The sequence below is a fragment of the Chlorocebus sabaeus genome, chromosome 17 (assembly GCF_047675955.1).
Source record: "Chlorocebus sabaeus isolate Y175 chromosome 17, mChlSab1.0.hap1, whole genome shotgun sequence".
NCBI lineage: Eukaryota > Metazoa > Chordata > Mammalia > Primates > Cercopithecidae > Chlorocebus > Chlorocebus sabaeus.
Window position 1 is genome coordinate 25,927,666 of NC_132920.1, and position 20,268 is coordinate 25,947,933.

Consider the following 20,268-nt stretch of genomic DNA (forward strand, 5'->3'; position numbering starts at 1 on the left):
CTGGAGCAGGGCGGGCTGCGCGACTCGCGAGGACGCCCTGAACCGCGGCTTCCTCCTTAATAGCCGCAGGACTCGCGGTCAGAAGGCCGACTCCAAGCCTCAGCGGATTCACGAACTGGCCTCTTTGAGGCTGTGGTGAAATTTAAGATACCCTTTCCCCGCCATTGTCACTGACGTACTTCAGAAAACAGGTTAAAGTTCTGAAAGGACGTGGTCACGACTTTATATTTCTTACAGATTTGTGTCATGTTTTGTGCGTAAAAACCATTCGTCCTCATTTCCGATTCTCACATCCGTAATTCAGTTATACATGAAACTTAATTCAGTTATATCATAAAGGGTTCCGATGCGGGGGATGATTCGTTGGGTCTCAGCCCAAGGCCAGACGCAGCAGAGAGATCGGGAGTTGGGGGATGGGGGGCGGGGAACGCGGACTAGGCACCCAGCCGCCGGACTCGGGATCCGGCAGAGAAGCAAATGCTCCCTCCGCGGCTCCCAGCCAGGGCCCCGCTGCTGGGGGGCCGCCCCTCACGCCGCAGGAGCCCGGCCCGCAGCGCCGGCCCTGCCTGAATCTGTGCGGGCGCCAGCGCCCCCTACAGCCTGCAGTCGCCCTGCGCGCCTCCTCGCGAGGATTGTTTTCTAGCGCAGGCCTGTTGTGAGCCTGAGGTTCCTTCTCACAGCTGGGTCTAAGGTCTGAATGCCGCGCCCTCAGGAGAGCCACAGATGGGTCTCCTGCTGATGCTTGTCTCAGTTTCCTCTGAGGGGGAGAGCTCCGGGAAAGGAGCCGATCCTGGTGGTAGACTACAGATCTGAGTCCACGGGACGAAAAACGAGGTGCATTAAGAGACCGCGGGAGTGGGGAAGTGGGGGTGGGGACTGGGCAATGGTGGCGGGGCGAGAGGTCTGGGGCTGGCGGGGACAGGGCTTAAGAGAGAGCCACCCCTCCTAACCTTGAAGCTGTACCGAGCTTCCCTGTGATATTTTGAAATGCAAAAGTACAAAAAAAGTGAAGTAATGGAACTATGCGTACGCACTTCCTAGATTTTTAAAGGTTAACGTGTGACTGTATTTACTTCATATGTTCCTGAAATAAATGAAAATGACAAGTTAAAATGAAGGAAGAACTCAATTGCGTCCCTCCTAGAGGCAAACACACTTCTGAGGATAAGTTGTATGCTCTTAGCGCCTGTTTTTATTAAAGTATTAGGAAGTACTTTTCCAAATATAGGTGGTGTGTATGGATCATTTAAACGATTTTTTTCGTGTAAATTAGTCTATCCTTTTAAAAATAATCTTTTTTTTTTATTTTTAGATTTTTTTGAGACAGAGTCTCGCTCTGTTGCTCAGGCTGGAGTGCAGTGGCGCCATCTCCCCTCACTGCAACCTCTGCCTCCCGGGTGCAAGTGATTCTCCTGCCTCAGACTCCCAAGTAGCTGGGATTAAAAGCGTGAGCCACCACCCCTGCCAATTTTTGTATTTTAGTAGAGATGGGGTTTCACTATGTTGTCCAGGCTGGTCTCAAAATCACGACCTCCACTAATCCGCCTACCTCGGCCTCCCAGACTGCTGGGATTACAGGCGTAAGCCACCGTGTCTGGCCACCTTAATCATCTTTGTTTTTGCATCAAGTCTAAGAAATTCTGCACTAAAATTCTGCCCTATTTTCTTCTAAAATTTTAAAAGATTTTCTATCTGTGTCTTTGTTAGACGTAGAAACTTTTGTGTATGATATGGGGTATAGCTATAATTTTATTTTTATTCCATATGAAAGCCAGTTTCTCAGCCCCAGTAATTGAATAGACCATCCTTTCTCCACCAACTTTTAAGGCTACTTCTACTCTATTGTGTGCATGGTAGTTTCTAGACTGTTTTGTTGTACTGATTTCTTCACCTATTTTTGCATCAAAGCTCTCTTCTTGGGGAAGTAAAACAATCCTGCCAACCAAAGACCCCTCTGGATCCTCAAACACACTATCAGCATGGAAGGCTGCTGTCCTTACATTGCAGTCATTCAGCTAGTTAGCAGGAGCATCAATTAGTACAGATATCCAGAGCTGGTGGTCTTATTTGTATGAATGCCCAGTGCACATGGGATTGGAGGGGAGGGCTGGGAGTGGGATGCGGGGAGGATCCAGAAAGGGGCTAGTCTTCAGGTCTTCCCTGGAGAGTATGTAATCTTTTATCATTAAGTGTTGATTTTGTTTTGTTTGTACCTTCTTTAGATATTGAAGTATTCACTAAGGCTTAACATGTAATATCTTTAAATCTTCATATGAATAAGTTTATCTGATAGATTTTGGTGACACATAAACTATGAAACAAACAGAATGATGGGACATGAGAAAGGGTCAAGGGTGGCCTTGGTTAGGGATGGCAGCTTTTAAAACTATGAGCTAAGATAAAATTTAGAAGGTTTTCTTTTTATTTTAATTAATCATACCACTATTTTTCTCCTTTAATTTCCATTATTATGAGTTGATTGTAGTATTAATTTTTATTGTGCTTAACTATTTTAAGATAATAGTTGTCTCTCCTCATTTTAGCAAATAATATATTTAATGAAAAATCAACTTTGTTAAGGAATAATTTATACACAGTAAAATACACTTGTATTAATTATACAATTTGATGAGTTTTATATACCCAAACAGTTACTACTGTAATCAAGTTACACTTCCGTCAACCTAGATAGTTTCCATTTGTAGTATCACCTGTGCCTCCTCTTCCATACTCTTGGCCCCAGGCAGCCACTGATGTGCTTTCCATAATTACAGCTTAGTTTTCCCATTCCTAAAATTTCATGTGAATGGAATTTATATCATATGTATTTTTTATTTTCCTTCACATTTTTGAGATTCATCCATTTTGCTGTATGTGTCAGTAGTTTATTCCCTTTTAGTGCTTTATAATATTCCAAGATATAGATATATTGCAATTTTTTTTTTTTTTTTTGGAGACAGAGTTTCCGTCTTATTGCCCAGGCTGAAGTGCAATGGCATGGTCTGGGCTTACTGCAACCTCCGCTTCCTGGGTTCAAGCGATTCTCTTGCTCAGCCTTCCAAGTAGCTGGGATTACAGGCACCTGTGACCATGCCCGGCTAATTTTTGCATTTTTAGTAGAAACGGGGTTTTACCATGTTGGCCAGGCTGGTCTCGAAATCCTGATCTCAGGTGATCCGCCCATCTTGGCCTCCCAAAGTTCTGGGATTACAGGCTTGAACCACCGCGTCCGCCCGATATATTACAGTTTATTTACCCATTCACCTGTTGATGAACACGTGGATTGTTTCCAGTTTATATCATTGTGAAACAAAACCAGTATGAACATTTGTATAAAAGTCATAGTGTGGACATGTGTTCATTTATCTGGGAAAAATGACCCAGAAATACTGCTGGGCTGTATAAGTGTTTAATTTTATGTTAGAAACAGCCAAACTTTTTTCAAAGTAGTTGTAACATTGTCCTCTTACATCCACAATATATGAGAGTAGTTTCCTCCACACCCTTGCTCACCCTGGGGATTGTCAGTCCTTTCAACATTAGCTATTCTGTTGAGTGTGAAGTATCTCATTGTGGTTTTGACTTGTATTTCCCTAGTAACTAATGATGTTTAAAATCTTTTCACGTGAATACTGGCCATTTGTTTGTTTTCTTTTGCGAAATGTCTGTTGAAAACTTTTACTCTTTGTTTTGGCTCGTCATCTTACTAAGTTATAAGGTTCCTTATATTTTCTAGGTGCGAGTCCTTTGTCAGATCCATCTATTATAAATATTTTCTCTCAACCTGTGATTTTTCTTTTTCTTTTCAATTTATTTTATTTTTTAGAAAGATCCTCACTTTGTCATGCAGGCTGGAGTGCAGCGGCGCCATCTCAGCTCACTGCAACCTGTACCTCCCGGGTTCAAGTGATTCTCATGCCTCAGCCTCTTGCTTTTCATTTTATAATGTTTTTTGAAAAGCAGATTTTCACTTTTGATGAAATTTAATTTATCATTTTGTTGTTTTTGTTTCATTAACTATAAACCTGTTGTTTTGTTTTAAAGAAATCTTTGCTAACCCTAGGGTATTGACGATTTCCTCCTATTTTTTAACGAAGTTTTATAATTTTAGCTTTTACATTTAAGTCTATGTAAAGTTTGAGGTAAGGCTCCTGGTCCTCTCCCCCACACCAGGATATCTACTTGTTCAAGAAACATTTATTGAAAAGACAATTTTTTTACTTACTGAATAGCCTTGACACCTTTGTCAAAACCAGTTGTCCATAGATGTGTGAATCTATTTCTGGGTTCTCTATTTTGTTTCACTGATCTTTGTATCTAACCTTATACCAATTCATTCTGAAATACTTTCCAGATTACTATAGCATTTTAATAAAATTTTGAAATTGAATAGTTTAAGCCCTTGGACTTTTTTCCTTTTAAATATATCAACTTGGAGAAGATTGATTCATATTTGTTTGTGTTTCATTTTTTCATTTTTCAAAATCATGTTTCAAATTGACATAATAATTATATGTATATATGGGGTGCATAGTGATGTTCTTTTTTTAAAAAAAATATTTATTTATGTATTTCTTTGTTTATTTTTGAGACGGAGCCTTGCTCTGTTACCCAGGCTGGAGTGCAGTGGCACTATCTCGGCTCACTGCAACCTCCACCTCCTGGGTTCAAGCAATTCTCTTGCCTCAGCCTCCTGAGTAGCTGGGATTACAGGCACATGCCACCATACCTGACTGATTTTTAGTAGAGATGAGGTTTCACCATGTTGGCCAGACTGGTCTCTAACTCCTGACCTCAAGTGATCTGCCTACCTTGGTCTCCCAAAGTGCTGGGATTACAGGCGTGAGCCACGGCGCCCAGCCCATAGTGGTATTTTTCACACATACAGTGTATAGTGATCAGATCAGGGTAATTAATTAGAATATCCATTATTTCAAGCATTTCTCATTTCTTTGTGTTGGAAACATTCAATGTCCTCTTTTCTAGCTCTTTGAAAATATATATTACTGTTAACTATTGCCATTCTGTAGTACAAACAGAACACTAGAACTGATTCCTCTTATCTAGCTGTAACTTATTTTCTTTAACAAATCTCTCTTTATCATCTCTTTCCCCTACCATTCCCAGCCTCTAGTAATCTCTGTTGTACTTTTTACTTCAATGAGATAAACTTACTTATTTAGTTAGCTAGCTTCTGCATATAAGTAAGAACATGTGGTGTTTAACTTTCTGTTTCTGGCTTATTTCACTTAATGTAGTATCCTGCAGTAATGTAGTATCACTTAATGTAGTATCCATCCATGTTGCTACAAGTGACAGGATTTCATCCTGTCATGAACAAACAAAAATTTGCAAAAACAAAAATTACCTTACTTATCACATTTCTTTTATTGACATGATTCATAACCATCAGAATCATCTGACTTGTACATCATTGTATCAGTTGGTTTTATGTCAAGATGTTGCATTGGTTCATTATTATCTTAATATCCCAACAAACCCAGTCTAGACATAAATGCTGGCCCCTAGGACTTGGCAGGAAAGGGAGACAGGCCTGGGCTAGGCATAGTGATAGCAATGCACCTGTGTTTGAAGCTGTTAAATATTTGCTACAATCTTATTCCTAGACTCAAAATTAGATACTTGTTAAGTCCTACTTGTCGGTGTCTATGGCTGTGTGAGTTCTGGTTAGTAGAAGGTGGGCAAAAGTGATGTGTATTCTTCCATAACTGGTCCATAACCACCTACCACTCACAATACTCCATGCCTTTTTTTCTCTTCAGGCTCCTTGGATTAGAGACCATCCTGAGGACATCCTTGGGAGTCATGTGCTGAAGTTGGCCAAGCCACAGGATGAAAGGAGCTGTATCTTTGAGTCAGCACTGGAGAAAGTTCTCTCTAAATGGATTTGCAGAGAAGTCTTCTCAAATACTCCCCTTCTAAGTTCCACTTGTAATCCACTTCTTTTACTCTCCCAGCAATCAGTGTGGTTTGGGGGAAATTCCAGAATCTCATAATATCTTGGTCATGGGTAAATCAGGAAAGGGACTTTACATACATGTGATGCAAAGCAGAACAAAACAAGCAGGGCAGCCTAACAGCACAAGACCCCAAAGGGTAAGGAAAGTCCTGCAGAAGAGCAGAGCAGTGCTGGCAGGCAGCAAAGGTAAGCGGACAGGGCCGTCAGGATGGATCCTTGGGGCATGCCAGCATCCACCAGGGATTGGTAGAGCTATTTAGAGAAACTGATAAAAAGCTCTGCCAACTACAGTCACAAAAGATGGAGCTCAGAACGATGAGTAGATGCCTAAAACATCTCCTTTTGTTGATGAAGAAAGTTTATAGAGCTTAGATTATTTGCTTTTGTACCTAGCACAGTACTTAGTTCATAGTAGATTCACAGTAAATATTCATTTAATGAGTCAATGAGTCACTAGCCTAAGACCTTTAATATAACATGCTTAAACCTGCTACCAGGGATTGGGAACTCACCTATTTAGTAGTGAGTAGAGGGGTGTGGTACTGGTACTTAAGATAGATGCATTGTGGTTGGGTATGGTGTGTTTTTGTTTTTGTTTTGAGACAGGTTCTCCTTCTGTTGCCCAGGCTGAGATGCAGTGGCATTATCATGGCTCAAGGCAGCCTCAACCTCCCGGGCTCAAGCGATCCTCCCACCTCAGCCTCTGAATAGCTGGGGCCACAGGTGCGCATCACTGTGCCTGGCTAATTTTGTTTTGTTTTGTTTGTTTGTTTTGTAGGGATGGGATTTTGCCATGTTGCCCAGGTTGGTCTCGAAGTCCTGGGCTCAAGCTATCCACCCACCTTGGCCTCCCAAAGTTGTAGGATTACAGGTGTGAGCCACTGTGTCCAGCAGATATGATGTTTTTAAAAGTTTGAAAGTTAATATGCTCTCTGGTGTGCCCTAGGTCCCACTATTCCTATTGCCTTAAAACTCACGCAGTACACATTTGTCTTCCATCAGTCTCCTGTGGGCTTCACTTATAAGAGAACCCTTTCTACTCTTTGCTGTTCACAAGTCACCTTTTAAACAGAGCTTGTTCCCAACGCTGTTTTGTTTCGCCCTCTGCCATGTCCTTCCGGCCATCACCTACCTATCTTATCTCTTCCATTATCCACATATGTCCTCTGTATTTTTTTGGGTTTTTAAACATTTATAAGCATAAGTCCTTAGGTAGCTATGCCACTTACATAATGAACTAGAAAAGCTAACCAAAGAGAACAGGGTTGTACTCAGATATACCTTCTACAAGTTTGTATTACACATATTTACACATATTTAAAAATATATACATATTATTATTGTGCTATGTGGTTATTAGACAAACTCAATAAGCAGTTCTTATAAAGTATACTCAATGTAACTTTTATAAACTTATCATATTTTATAGTTACTCTGTTTTTATTAGCTGCTATAAACTACGTGGGCATCTTTCATGAGTCATTTTATTGTAATGTTTTTGTATCTGTTGAATGAGGAGTTAGAAGGCATCATCTTTAAGGAGCTTTACAGGTACATGTCCAGGGCTCAATAATTTTATTATTATTGCCTGCACAGATAAAACCTAAGCAGGTGAAGGGGAAAGAATGAAAGTGCAGGGTGGAAGCTGCTTGAATGCTAACTGGGTCAAAGTTCTCCCAGAAAACCCCCATAAAAGAAACCTAAGAATCTACATCACCAGGAGACCACTGGGACTAGTTCCTCTGGAATCCCTGAGGCCAGATAATCAGGTGAAGCTTTACTTTCTGTCACTTTCTGGTCATGATCTTCTCCACAGTCTGCTTGGTGCCTCCTCCTCTGTGACTCTAAATTCTTATGATCAACCCCTCTTGCATATGCACATCCACAGTGCCTGTGGGATACAGTGTGGTATGGGAAGGAAACCCTCTTCTGCCTTAATATTTTCCTGCGTGCCCCAGGCCTTGACGGAATCCTGTCTCTCCATAGTGTTGCTTTTCCAGGAGATTGATTGATTGATTGATTGACTGAGACGGGGTCTCGCTTTGTCGCCCAGGCTGGAATGCAGTGGCGTGATCTCGGCTCACCAACATCCACTTCCCAGGCTCAAGTGATTCTCCCGCTTACGTCTCCTGAGTAGCTGGGACTACAGATGCGTGCCACCATGCCTGGCAAATTTTTTTATTTTTTGTAGAGACGAGGTTTCGCCATGTTGACAAGGCTGGTCTCGAACTCCAGGAATCAAGTAATCTGCCTACCTCGGCCTCCCAAAGTGCTGAGATTACAGGCGTGAGCCAAAGTGCCCAGCCTGAGTTTTCTTCTGGAATTCCTGCTGGGTTTCTGTAGTCAGTCCTCTCCCTGTTTCCCATAGTGGCTCTTGCAGACCTTCCTTTTCCCCATTTCTATTTGCCACCATGTCAGACATGACTTTTGCCACAGGATCTCTATCCTACTACAGAGGAAACCAAAGCCATCAGTAGAAATTTCACTAACATGGAATCAGATTTATGGAAGAAAAGGGGAGGAAAGTTTTGCCTTAACACTTGGAAGGGTTTCGTTTCTTTTAGTAGCTGGGAGACACAAACATAAGAAAGTAGCTTAATAAGCTTTCAGCTGTTCACCTGATGATGTGTGAGCTGTCAGTAGTTCAAACTAGTCATTATCTTTATGAATTAATTATGTAATAACTTAAACAATGTCATAAACCTTCAAATCAGTTTAAGCCTAAATGTGTCATATTTAATAACGAGCAAGAAACATATGTTATGATGAAGAGCTCTTATATTTTCTTTGGATAAAAGTCAGTAAAATATAAAAGAAAAATGCATTTGCTTTGGGACTTTTAATATTTAGTCTACAAATCTAGCCACTATAGAAATCTGCTGATTAAATATGAGTTCTATTAAAATGGAAACATGCATTTTGGAGGAAAAAAGAGGGAGTGTTTTAGTTATTTTGTTTTTTACACTTGTTCATAACAAACAAAATTTTAAACAATCTTGAGGGGAACATTTTATTTCTACTTGTAACTGCATAAAGTTATGAGCTAATCTATATTATATATAGTTTGTAGCTTTATAAATTAGGAAATTCTAACAATAAATATGCTAATATGATGAAAATGTCATAAATTACAATAGAATATATTTTAATAAAACAATTCTGAAGGAGCCAATACCCAATTTCAAAATCATATTAACTGTAAAATTAATTAGGGCAGCCAAAATATTCTAGAATTCCTTCTAATAAAACAAACGAGTGACTTTGTAAATACAGTCATACCAACAAACTTGAAGAATTATGCAGCATAAAAAGTGATTATCCCAGCACTTTGGGAGGCCGAGGTGGGCGGATCATGAGGACAGGAGTTGGAGAGCAGCCTGACCAACATGTTGAAACCCCATCTCTACTAAAAATACAAAAATAGCCGGGCGTGGTGGTGCATGCCTGTAATCCCAGCCGCTCAGGAGGTAGAGGCAGGAGAACTGCTTGAATCCAGGAGGTGGAGGTTGCGGTGAGCCAGGATTGCACCAGTGCACTCCAGCCGGGGCGATAGAATGTGACTATGTCTCAAAAAAATAAATAAATAAATAAAAATAAAAGTTTTAAAAAAGTGATTATTATGAACACATAGTAATCTAGTAAAAATGGTTGCGTGAAAAAAGCAAAATGTAAAATTGAATATGTACTATAACAATATATGGAAAATATACTCATGTATAAAAATTAGAATGTAGAAAAGTAAATATAGCTCATCATAATTTTGTTCTGAAATTTAAAAAATATATATTTTTGAATGGATAACCTTCTTTTTATAAATGCTTACAATATAGAGCCCACGATGGTTGTTAAAAGCCCCCAGGTTCAGCCTTCTCCAATTGTGTGGTCAGCCTGCCATCAACCCGAGGCCTCCCTCTGCTGGGCAAATTTGGGAACACATTGAGACATCCTTACATGTAATTCCTTCTCTTCATGTTCCTGGTGAGCGTTCTTCCCACTGGGTTTCCATACTCTGCCGTCTTGAAGTCTTGCACCCTGACATTGCAGTGTCATCCCTCTTCCACTGAAGTCTACAACTATCAGCTTATTGTCTCTAGCAAGTCTCACTTTAGCTACAAATATCATTCTGAGTTTACCTTTCAGAAACTTTCTCCCTGAGCATTCTGGATAGACTCTAGGTGCACTAGGTGCCGTTAGAAAAAGCTCTGATTAGTTGGTGGAGCTATAGGAGGAGAGACAGTGGTGGGCTGGAGAAGGGGTCTACACGGAGAGAAACTGACTGGAAACTCAGAGAGAAGATGGGGATTAAAATAATCCTATTGAATCTGCACAAAAGTGTTTTATTATAATTGATCTTGAACTATGTAAAGGTAAGCTCCAGTGAGCAGTTACAGTCTGTCCCTAAGATAGACTCTTTTCACTTTTATTTTTATTTTTTTTATTGTATTTTTTTTCTAAAGACAGGGTCTTGCTATGTTGCCCAGGGTGGTCTCAAGTGGTCCTCCTGGCATCAAATGATCCTCCTACCTCAGTCTCCCAAAGCGATAGGATTACAGGCATGAGCTACCACACCCAAATGATTCTTTGTGTTCAAATATAGAGTCCAGCAGCAATTTTAAAGAAGTACTAAACTCTACAGCTTGGAAGATGGAATGGCCCTCACAATTCTTCCAGGCAAGCTCTGCATTCAGTGATATGGACCACAAGGCAAGCCCATAAGGGGTTAAATTACTGACAAACAATAATTTCTAAATATGAACATTTCAGGAGGAACTAAGATGGCTCCTTCCTGGAGAATAAGTTGGCCGGCTTCTCTAGTTATCAGACTGTGTCAGACAGGGAGGAAAGAACCCCTCTGTCCCAGTGAGACAGGACCCTCCAGCCCCCAAGCTCTAAGGCTTTCTGATGAGCAAATGGGATTTCCATCTTTCTAGCTTCAGGACTCGTAACTACTCAGTTTATTCCCTTCAATCTGGATATTCAAGACAAGAACAGTTTATGGTGTTGTGAAGGCCCAGATTTAAATCACATATGCAAAGATATTGACATTCAGTGGAGGGTCACTTAGATAATATCCAGATGACTTCCCTAAATTTATAGCTCAAATGGTAGTTGTGGATTTTTTGCTCTTAGTTACTTGCATAGTCACTTGCCAGAGGTAATAAAGTTTTAGTGTGGTTGTGGAAAAGAATGGCCATACATTTAGGAAGAAAATTTTAATGATGATTGAAAACTGAATTAGCTTTAACATGGGAATATGCTCAGGGGACATAGGACCACAGATCTCTGTTCCTTCCTATTGCCAATTCTTTCCTTTCCCTGGTAGCATGCTTCCATTACCCATTACTTCAAAAATGTTTCTATGTCTCCAACTCCCTTGCACCATGGTCTTTACAGACACAGCCACAGCTCAATTATGGGTAAACCTTTTTCTGTGGCTACAGGAAGAGTTAAGCATGGCTGAAGCATGGCTGAGCGTGACTGAAGAAAAACACCTAACCTTGAATTTTTTGATCAATATAAATTTATATCCACAGATTTTACCTGACTGATCATCGCCCACCAGTCCTACAAAGTTTGCCAGATTGGTTCTGTCTCCACTTTACATACTCAGCAAATACTTATTAAGCACACACTTTGTGTGAGGCTTAAGTGTAGGTATTGAGGAGGCACTGGTGAATGAGTAGAGGCTCTGCCCTCATGGGACCTGCATGCTATTTGGCAGCTCTTTCAGACATTCTCCTCTCTCAAAGCTTTGAGCCCCTCTAAACCCCTATAAGCACCTATTTTCAGCTGCTTCCTCACTCCCCACTTAATGGGGGAAATAAAAGCCATCGTGGTAAAATGCCAACTGCCTGACAGAGCTATATTTACCATCTTTTAATTTTAATTTTTAATGACACAGTTGTACATATTTATGGGGTACTATGTGATATTTTGATACATGTATAGATTATGTAATGATCAGGAATTAGATCAGTTTTGTCTCTTTTTTTTTAGTAAAAGATAATCTTATACTCTTTCAGTCCTGAAAAATGGAGGAGTGCCATATTAGGATTCCAACAGAAAAAGTTAAACCAAAAGAATATATGAAGGGCATATAATTAAGGGTTATCTACAGAGTTGTGACAGGGCTAATGGGAAGAACAAGGGGTATGAGGCAGCCCAAGATCAGCAACAGTGGTGATCCAATGTCACCCTGTGCTGATTATGAAGATTTAGTCCTTTCTATCTTTTCCAATCCCGCTTTGCTAGGCGCCTCCCCAAACTACCAATAGGAAGCACTGGAGGAAGGCTAGAGGACTGGAAGAATGTGAAAAGATGTCCCACTTTGTTTGTTGACATCCTCACAGAATGGGTTCTTCGACCTGGCAGTGGCAGTTGAATCCAGTAACAGCAGTTGGCTTCAGTTTGGAGATCTTCCATGCTCCTAAAATCAGCTTCATCATGCCTCTGTCTACAGACACATCAACATCAGTGGTCCAGCATCCACTCCTCAGAGGTCCTAGTTCTGGGGATGTCTTCAAAGAATCTTTTCCTTGTTCTCCTAACCCTGGAGGTGGTAGTTGCTTTCTGTCGTTACTGTCTCTGATACTTTAGTTCCACTTTTCCATTTTCAGTCCTCTTATAACCAATTAACGACCATTCCCATAAAATTATTTGTTCAATTTCAGTGCAATTTCTAGCTCCCAGTTACACCCTGACAGACACACCTTTAAATCTGAAGAGGCAATGGGAGGGAATCCTGTAACCAGAGCCAGGCCAGAGCTGGGACTGTGGAGGAAGAGCTTGGTGGGCACCGAGCAGGGGGGTGATGCAGGGAATAAGTACACTGACCTCTCTCTCCTTTGCCATCTACTTTCCTGCTGGGCTGATCACTGGCCAAAACCAGCTGGTGCCAGAGGGCAGGGCTGCCCAGTTAATGCCATCTATAGAAGCTGGGCTTCTGGGGCACAGAGCAAGTCAGAGACAGGCAGAACAGGGATCTGGGTTTGAACCAAACACTGAATAAACCAGATCAAGGATTCTTCTATCAAGACAAATTTATATACTTACAGCTTGATCCCATTGTTTCCCTCCTCAGATAACTGTGCACTTGTTTTTGTCTGCCCTCTTTCCTGTGACTACACCCTTCCCCTCTATTAACGTCTTATTCTATTTACACATAGCTCAGTCTTTTCCAATGGGAAAAAAAAAGCTTTCCCTCTCCCAAATCTCCATCCAGCTGCTGACTTCTCTCTTCCAAAGCCACACTGTGGGAGAGTCAGTTACACCTCCTGCCTCTGTTCTGACAGGTGCAACACACTATAGTGAGGCTTCTGCCCCTGGTATTCCTCTGGCTCCATTATTTACAAGGTCACTAATGACTTCCTATTTCTAAATCCAGAGTGCCTTTTTAGTTATCTTCCTTGCCTTTTTGGCATCTCTAGATATCAACACTTGTCTCATTCTCATTTTTGTCTCTCCTTACAGCTCTTTCATTCATAATTCATTGTTATTCAATTGGAGTCTTGATGGTGTTAGGGAGAGGAAGCATTCTGTACTCAAAATGTTAAGCCTCAGTTTATTAGCACACCTGTATCTTGGGGCTGGGACCTTCACAAGTGTTTATAATGGTACAACAACTCCTCTTCCTCCTCCTCCTCCTCAGACCTTTGCTCCTTTCCTGGCTGCACCATTTCCAATTTATTTTCATGAAGCTCTGACCCCTGTTGACTATTTTTCCTCCCTTAACTGAGACAGAAAGCCTAGAGGAGGCTGCAGTGGGAAGAATTACCTTCTCCCAACTGGGATAAGACTCTGGCAAAGGGTTTTTCCCCTTGAGAGTAGGCCTTTGTTTTGAAGAATGTTCTGGGTGTATTTCATAATGATTCTTCTCTCCCTGCCAAAGCCACAAGAGGATCCTTCTCAGATCTTCACTGTAAGTACCTGGTGGGCTTTCCGATGCCCACAAAAGTGTGGGAGCTCCTCACTCTCATGGGAGTCCACAGTTGGCCTCCAGCTTTTTGTCAGACTTACCATTTAAATGTTCTCAAACATGAACTTCCAGGACATCACACACTCATGATTTTCTACTATCCTGACATTTGCAGTCTTTTTAGCAGATCTCTCTCCCTCTCCCTGCACCATGGGTATTGGTCATCTCAGGATCTGTCCCAGGCTTTCTACTCTTCATGCCGTTTGAGACAACAGATGATCTGATCTGCCCTTTCGGGAAGAAATGTTCCATCTACCTACTTGGTCCAGTTAAAAACCCTAGTGTCATCCTTGACCCTTCTCATCCTTACATCTAAGCTGTTGATTCTACCTCCCAATTTTCTCTCAAACACATCTATATTTCTTCAATTTCACTGCTACTTTCTTGCTCTAATTGTACATTATCTTTTTTACAATTACTGTGACATTTTCTTGCCTCCAGTTCTGCCTCACTCAGTCCATTCACTCCACAGCTAAATTTTGGATGTACACTTCTGAACTATTACTGTAGCAAAAGTAATATGTAATAACTGTAATGCAGAAATATAAAATATGCAATATAAAAGAAATACATGTATAAATGATCCCAACACTAAGGAAAGAATATTGATCAATAATTAAATAATTGGTGGATAGTGAATGACAACATATAGCAAAGTGTTCAGTAGGTTTTAAAAGTTGTGGGTTCAATAAATGCTCATGAAGCTTGTTCAGGGGCTTGAAAAATATGTAAATTGAACTTTTAAAGAAAAGGAATTTCAGATAAGCAAAAACATATATAACATGAAACAATATTTGTGGTGGTTTCAGGGAGATCATGTTCTCACATTCAGGTGCCAAAGCCACTGTACATCCAGACACTGAGGCCATGGACTTGGTCTGCAACCTTCATGACGGCCTTGTAGATTTGAAACTGAACTCCAAGGAGCAGTTGTGCTGTGAGTTCCAGGGTTTGGGGACAGAGGAAACACCATTCCTTGGAAGTCTAACTTCCTTGAGAGGTGTCCCTTAGATATCTAGTGTCCTGTGTTAAGGAGGTCCTTATGCTCTGGGGAAGGAGCCCCTTCTTGATTGATGGGGTAATATTTTTTAAACAAGGAACTGTACCTATATCTGGGCATGAAGCCAGAGAAATCCCTGAGGGCAGGGCCAAGGCTCTCAAAGATTTTCAGGGAGATTCCCAGCCTTTTTAAGTCTTGTCTATTCTTTTTTTTTTTCTCTAACTGGCCACTTTGTATATATGAAGGTTATTGATTTTTTTGCTTTTATGTCCTGATACTTTAATAACTATTCATTTTTTAGTTATTTGAATTATCTACATCGATTATTTAAATGTTCTTTTTTTTTGTTTGTTTTTTTTTGAGACGAAGTCTTGCTCTGTTGCCCAGGGTGGGGTGTAGTAACAGGAACTTGGCTCACTGCAACCTCTGCCTCCTGGGTTCAAGCCATTCTCCTGCCTCAGCCTCCTGATTAGCTGGGATTACAGGCACCCGCCACCACACCCAGCTAATTTTTGTATTTTTACTAGAGACGAGGTTTCGCCATGTTGGCGAGGCTGGTCTCAAACTCCTGACCTCAGGTTATCCACCCACCTCAGCCTCCCAAAGTGCTGGTATTACAGACGTGAGCTACCGCACTTGGCCTTTGAATTTTCTACATATATGACTTCTACGAAGAAAACTATAATGTATTACTCAGAGAAATTAAACAGGAAAACTAATGGAGGAATATATTTACAGTTGAAGTGGTCAATATTTTAAAGGTATTAATTGTCCCCAAACTGATCTACAAATCCATTGTAATCCTAATCAGATTCCCAATAAGCTTTATGATAGAAATTGACAAACAGGGTTCAAATTTAATATACAAATCCAAGGACCCAAGAATAATCAGTGCATTCTTTAAAAATAACAAGACAGAGCTGCTGCTCTATTAAATATCAAAACCGATAAAATGACAATAATCAGGATTTTGTTGTCCAAAAATAGACAAACAAATGAATGGAACAGGCTTAAACAAATATGGACACTGATTTACATCTAAAGTGGCACCATACAACCGTGGTGAAAGGACTCTTGTAAATAAATGGCATGGGACAATTGTATATCCTTTTAAACAGAAAAAGAACAAAAAGGAAAAAACCAAAGAAACTTGACCCCCTACTTCACACTATACACAAAAAAAAATTCCAGGGGAACTAAACATGAAAAGCAAAATAAAGCTTATAACAGTATATGGTAAAAAATTAATCTTACCCAAAAAGAGGTCTAGCCTTTGCCCTCAGCTACTGGGAGATGAATTTTAGACCCTTGAAATGTCCTCCCTGATAAGTGTGTCTTTGTTTACCTGGAGGTTTTGACTACCACACAGTCAACAATGTGATTTATAATAGGAACTTTCAGCCACACAGTATCAGCTCTACCTGTGGAGGTAGACTAAAAGATCAGCCATGTGAGCAGTCAACCATGGCAGGCCACTAAAACTGCACACTGAGGCTCGGGTGGGTGAGCTTCCTTGACTGGCAGATACAGTTATCCTGTATCTAGTCTCTACATGGTTTTAGTTCCTTGTGGTCTACTGCAGTCCAAAAATAATAAATGGTAAATTTCAGAAATAAACATTCACCTAACTTTTATAAAGTATATTATTAACAATTCTATTTTATTGTTATTAATCTCTTACTGTGCCTAATTTATAAATTAAGCTTTATCATAGCTATGTATGTGTAGGAAAAAAAAAGTTATATAGAGTTCAGTACTATCCATGGTTTCAGGTATCCACTGGGGATCCTGGAACATATCTTTTGTGCATAAGTGGGGACTGCTCTGTCCTTCATGTGTATTGTCACACATTAATGCTGGGAAAGTAATACTGTTCATGATATTACTGGGAGAGGACAACTGGAAGCTCATATTTGGAACTTGCCTGGATTGTGCCTATATTAGTTTCCTAGGGCTGCTGTAACAAAGAGCCAGAAGCTAGGGTGGCTTAAAACAACAAATACATTCTCTTGCAGTTCTGGAAGCTAGAAATCTGACATGAAGGTATCATTAGATCTCTGCTTCCTCTGAAGTCTGTAGGAAAATCCTTCCTTGACTCTTCCTAGCTTCTCGTACTTGCTGGCAACCTTTGACATTCCTTGGCCTGCAGCTGCGTAACTGCAGTCTCTGCCTGTGTGTGTCTGTCTTCACATGACCACCTTAGAAGAATACTAGTTCTATTTAAATATATATATATATACACACACACACACTACTTCTTATAAGTCACCAGCCCATCATACTATAATATAACCTCATCTTAACTAATTATATCTGCAACTATCCTATTTCCAAATAAGGCCACAATTCTGAGGTACTGGGAGTTGGGACTTTAAACATATCTTCTGGGGACAAGGGAGGTCTGCATACAATTCGATCCATAATACTGCCCTGTGTGTTTCTTTCCTCAGCTGATTTTAATTTGTATTCCTTGTTTCCCCTTTTCAACTATTACAAACAATGAATTTTGCTGTGTATGTGTCTTGGTATATAGGTGCACACATATCTGCTGTTTGGCTGTTTGTATACCTAAGAGTGGAATTGTTGGGTCAAATGCTAAAATCTTTTTAAAGGTAGTTGTATAATTTTACATGCATTGGAATGACATATAATAAGCTATATATCCTATAATAAATTGTAAGCATGAGGCTAACAGCTTCAGCAAGTTCTGTGAGTCCTTTTAGCAAATTAGTAACCTAAGGTTGATGGGAACCACAGACCTCCCAACTTACAATTGGTATTAGAAGTGAGGGTAGTCTTGAGAACTAATTTCACAAGAAGGTATTATAAAATAAGATCTTCATGACCTTGAAATAGAAAATGATTTTTTAAACAAGATACAAAAAAGCTTGGGCTTAAAAGGGCACTGTGATTAATTCGAGTACATTAAATTAATGACTCTGATGCATCATGAGATATCATTGGTTGGATGCAGTGGTGGCTCCTGGCTCCTAGCACTTTGGGAGGCCAAGGTTGATGGATTGCTTGAGCCCAGGAGTTTGAGACCAGGTTGGGCAACAGCATCATCTCTACAAAAAAAATACAAAGATTAGCTGGGCATGGTGGCCTGCACATATAGTCCCATCTACTAGGGAGGATGAAGTGGGAGGATCGCTTGATTCTGGGAGGTGGAGGCTGCAGTGAGCTGTGATTGTGCCACTGCACGCCAGCCTCAGTGACAGAGAGAAGACAAGTTACAGAGGAAACACCTGCAACACATAAAATGGACAAAGGGCTCGTGAGCAAAATTTAAAAACTTAAAACAGGAAAGACAGGCCAGGTTCAGTGGCTCACACCAGTAATTTCAGCATTTTGGGAGGCCAAGGCGGGTGGATCACTTGAGGTCAGGAGTTAGAGACCAGCCTGGCCAACATGGTGAAACCCTGTCTCTACCAAAAATACAAAAATTAGCAGGGCATGGTGGTATACACCTGTAGTCCCAGCTACTTGGGAGGAGGAGAATTTCTTGAACCCATGAGGTGGAGGTTGCAGTGAGCTGAGACAGTGCCACTGCACTCCAGCCTGGGTGACACAGCAAGACTCCATCTCAAAAAAAAAAAAAAAAAAAAAAAAGACAAAAAGACGGCTATCTTAAACCAGCAAGAAAAATCACAATCTGTTTGGACTAAATTGTGTTCCCCCAAAATTGATGTTGAAACTCTAATACCCAATGTGACTATATTTGGAGATAGGGATTTTGGGACTTTATGGAGATAATTAAGGCTAAATGAGGTCATAAGTGTGGACCAGTGGTCTGATAGATCTGGTGTCCTTATAAGAAAAAGACAAGACATGAGATCATTTTATGGGCATATGAAGAGGCCACATGAGGACACAAAAGGTGACTGCTGTGGTTTGAATATGAGATGACATCTCACATCTGCCATGAGATGACACAGTAAGAAGGCCCTTGCCAGAGGTGGGCCCCTTGACCACGGGCTTTATAGCCACCAGAATTGTAAGAAATAAATCTGTATTCTTTATAAATTACTTGGTCTCCAGTATTCTGTTCAGCACCAAACAATCTAAGACAGCAACTATCATCAGGTCAATAAGAGAGCCCTCACTAGAAACTGAATCTCTTGGCACCTCGATTTAGGATTTCTGGCCTGGCCTCTAGAACTGTGAGATAATAAATTCCTTTTGTTTAAGCTACCTAGTCTGGTATTTTTGTTATGGCAGCCCAAGTAGACTGATACACAATCCAAATAAGAAAAATGGGCAAAAGATGTAAAATAAAACCATAATGAGATACTACTGCACATCTATCTGCCACAATGGATAACATCTTCAAAAGACTAAAAATTTTAATTGGAAAAAAAATATTGGAAAGTATATGGAAGAATAAGAATTCCCAGCTAGATTCCATCAACATTAGGTTTGTGAGGTTCATCCATGTCTATTTATAACTGTGGTTTTAATTTTCATTTCATCGCATGTAAACCTAAATCACCACTTTCAAAAAGAGTTTAGCATTTGACCCAACAATTCCTCTCCTAGATATACAAAGTATGTATTCCTATATATACTAAGACACATACACAGGAATATTCACAGTATTGTTTATGTTAGCTGAAAAAAAGGAAGCAAATATGCATCAACAGTAGACACCTAAATTGTTGCACACTCATAAAATGGAATATTATATAACAATAAAAATGAATTGAAGTTATACACAGCAACACAGATGAATCTGTTCAAACCTAATGTTCTGGAGTGAAAGATGTCAGGTACATAGGATTACATATGTTTTATTTCCATTTTATATGTTTCAAAAACAGGCATACTAAATTACAGCATTAGAAATCAAAATAGGGGTTATGTTTAGGGCAGATGGAGTGATATGTGACTGGAAGCAAGCATCAGCGGCTCTGGGAGGATTGGCTGATTCTCTGTTTCTTTTTACTTGTGTGGCAATTATTATGGTGTTCACTCATTGAGCTTTGAATTTTTGTTTTGCTATGATTTTCTGTTTATATGTTATGCTTCTCAGTTTAAAGAATGTTGAAATCTTGTAATAAGAAAAATGTTTTTCCACAAGAAGGATTTTAAGCACCCAGAATCAATTTTAAAATCTCCAATTTGCTATATGTAGGTTTATGGACTGCTTAACTGCTACTCATTTTTCCTTCATTTATCAATATTGAAATATGAAATTAAAATAATGACTATTTGTGGCAAAATTAGGGACTATGTGGCATATTAACAACTTTATAAATAAAAGAATAAATCAACTCACCTGGGAGTTGTTACTGTCATTGACCTAATGCTATT

The 20,268-nt window shown here is 40.1% G+C and overlaps 1 long non-coding RNA gene across 1 annotated transcript; it reads left to right on the forward strand.

The window, feature by feature from the left end:
- The first annotated feature begins 404 nt into the window (after positions 1–404).
- On the forward strand, positions 405–18,575 carry LOC140708831 (uncharacterized). Its single transcript, XR_012089067.1, has 2 exons — positions 405–834; positions 5,784–18,575. It is a non-coding gene; the product is annotated as an uncharacterized lncRNA (long non-coding RNA).
- Positions 18,576–20,268: the final 1,693 nt, after the last annotated feature.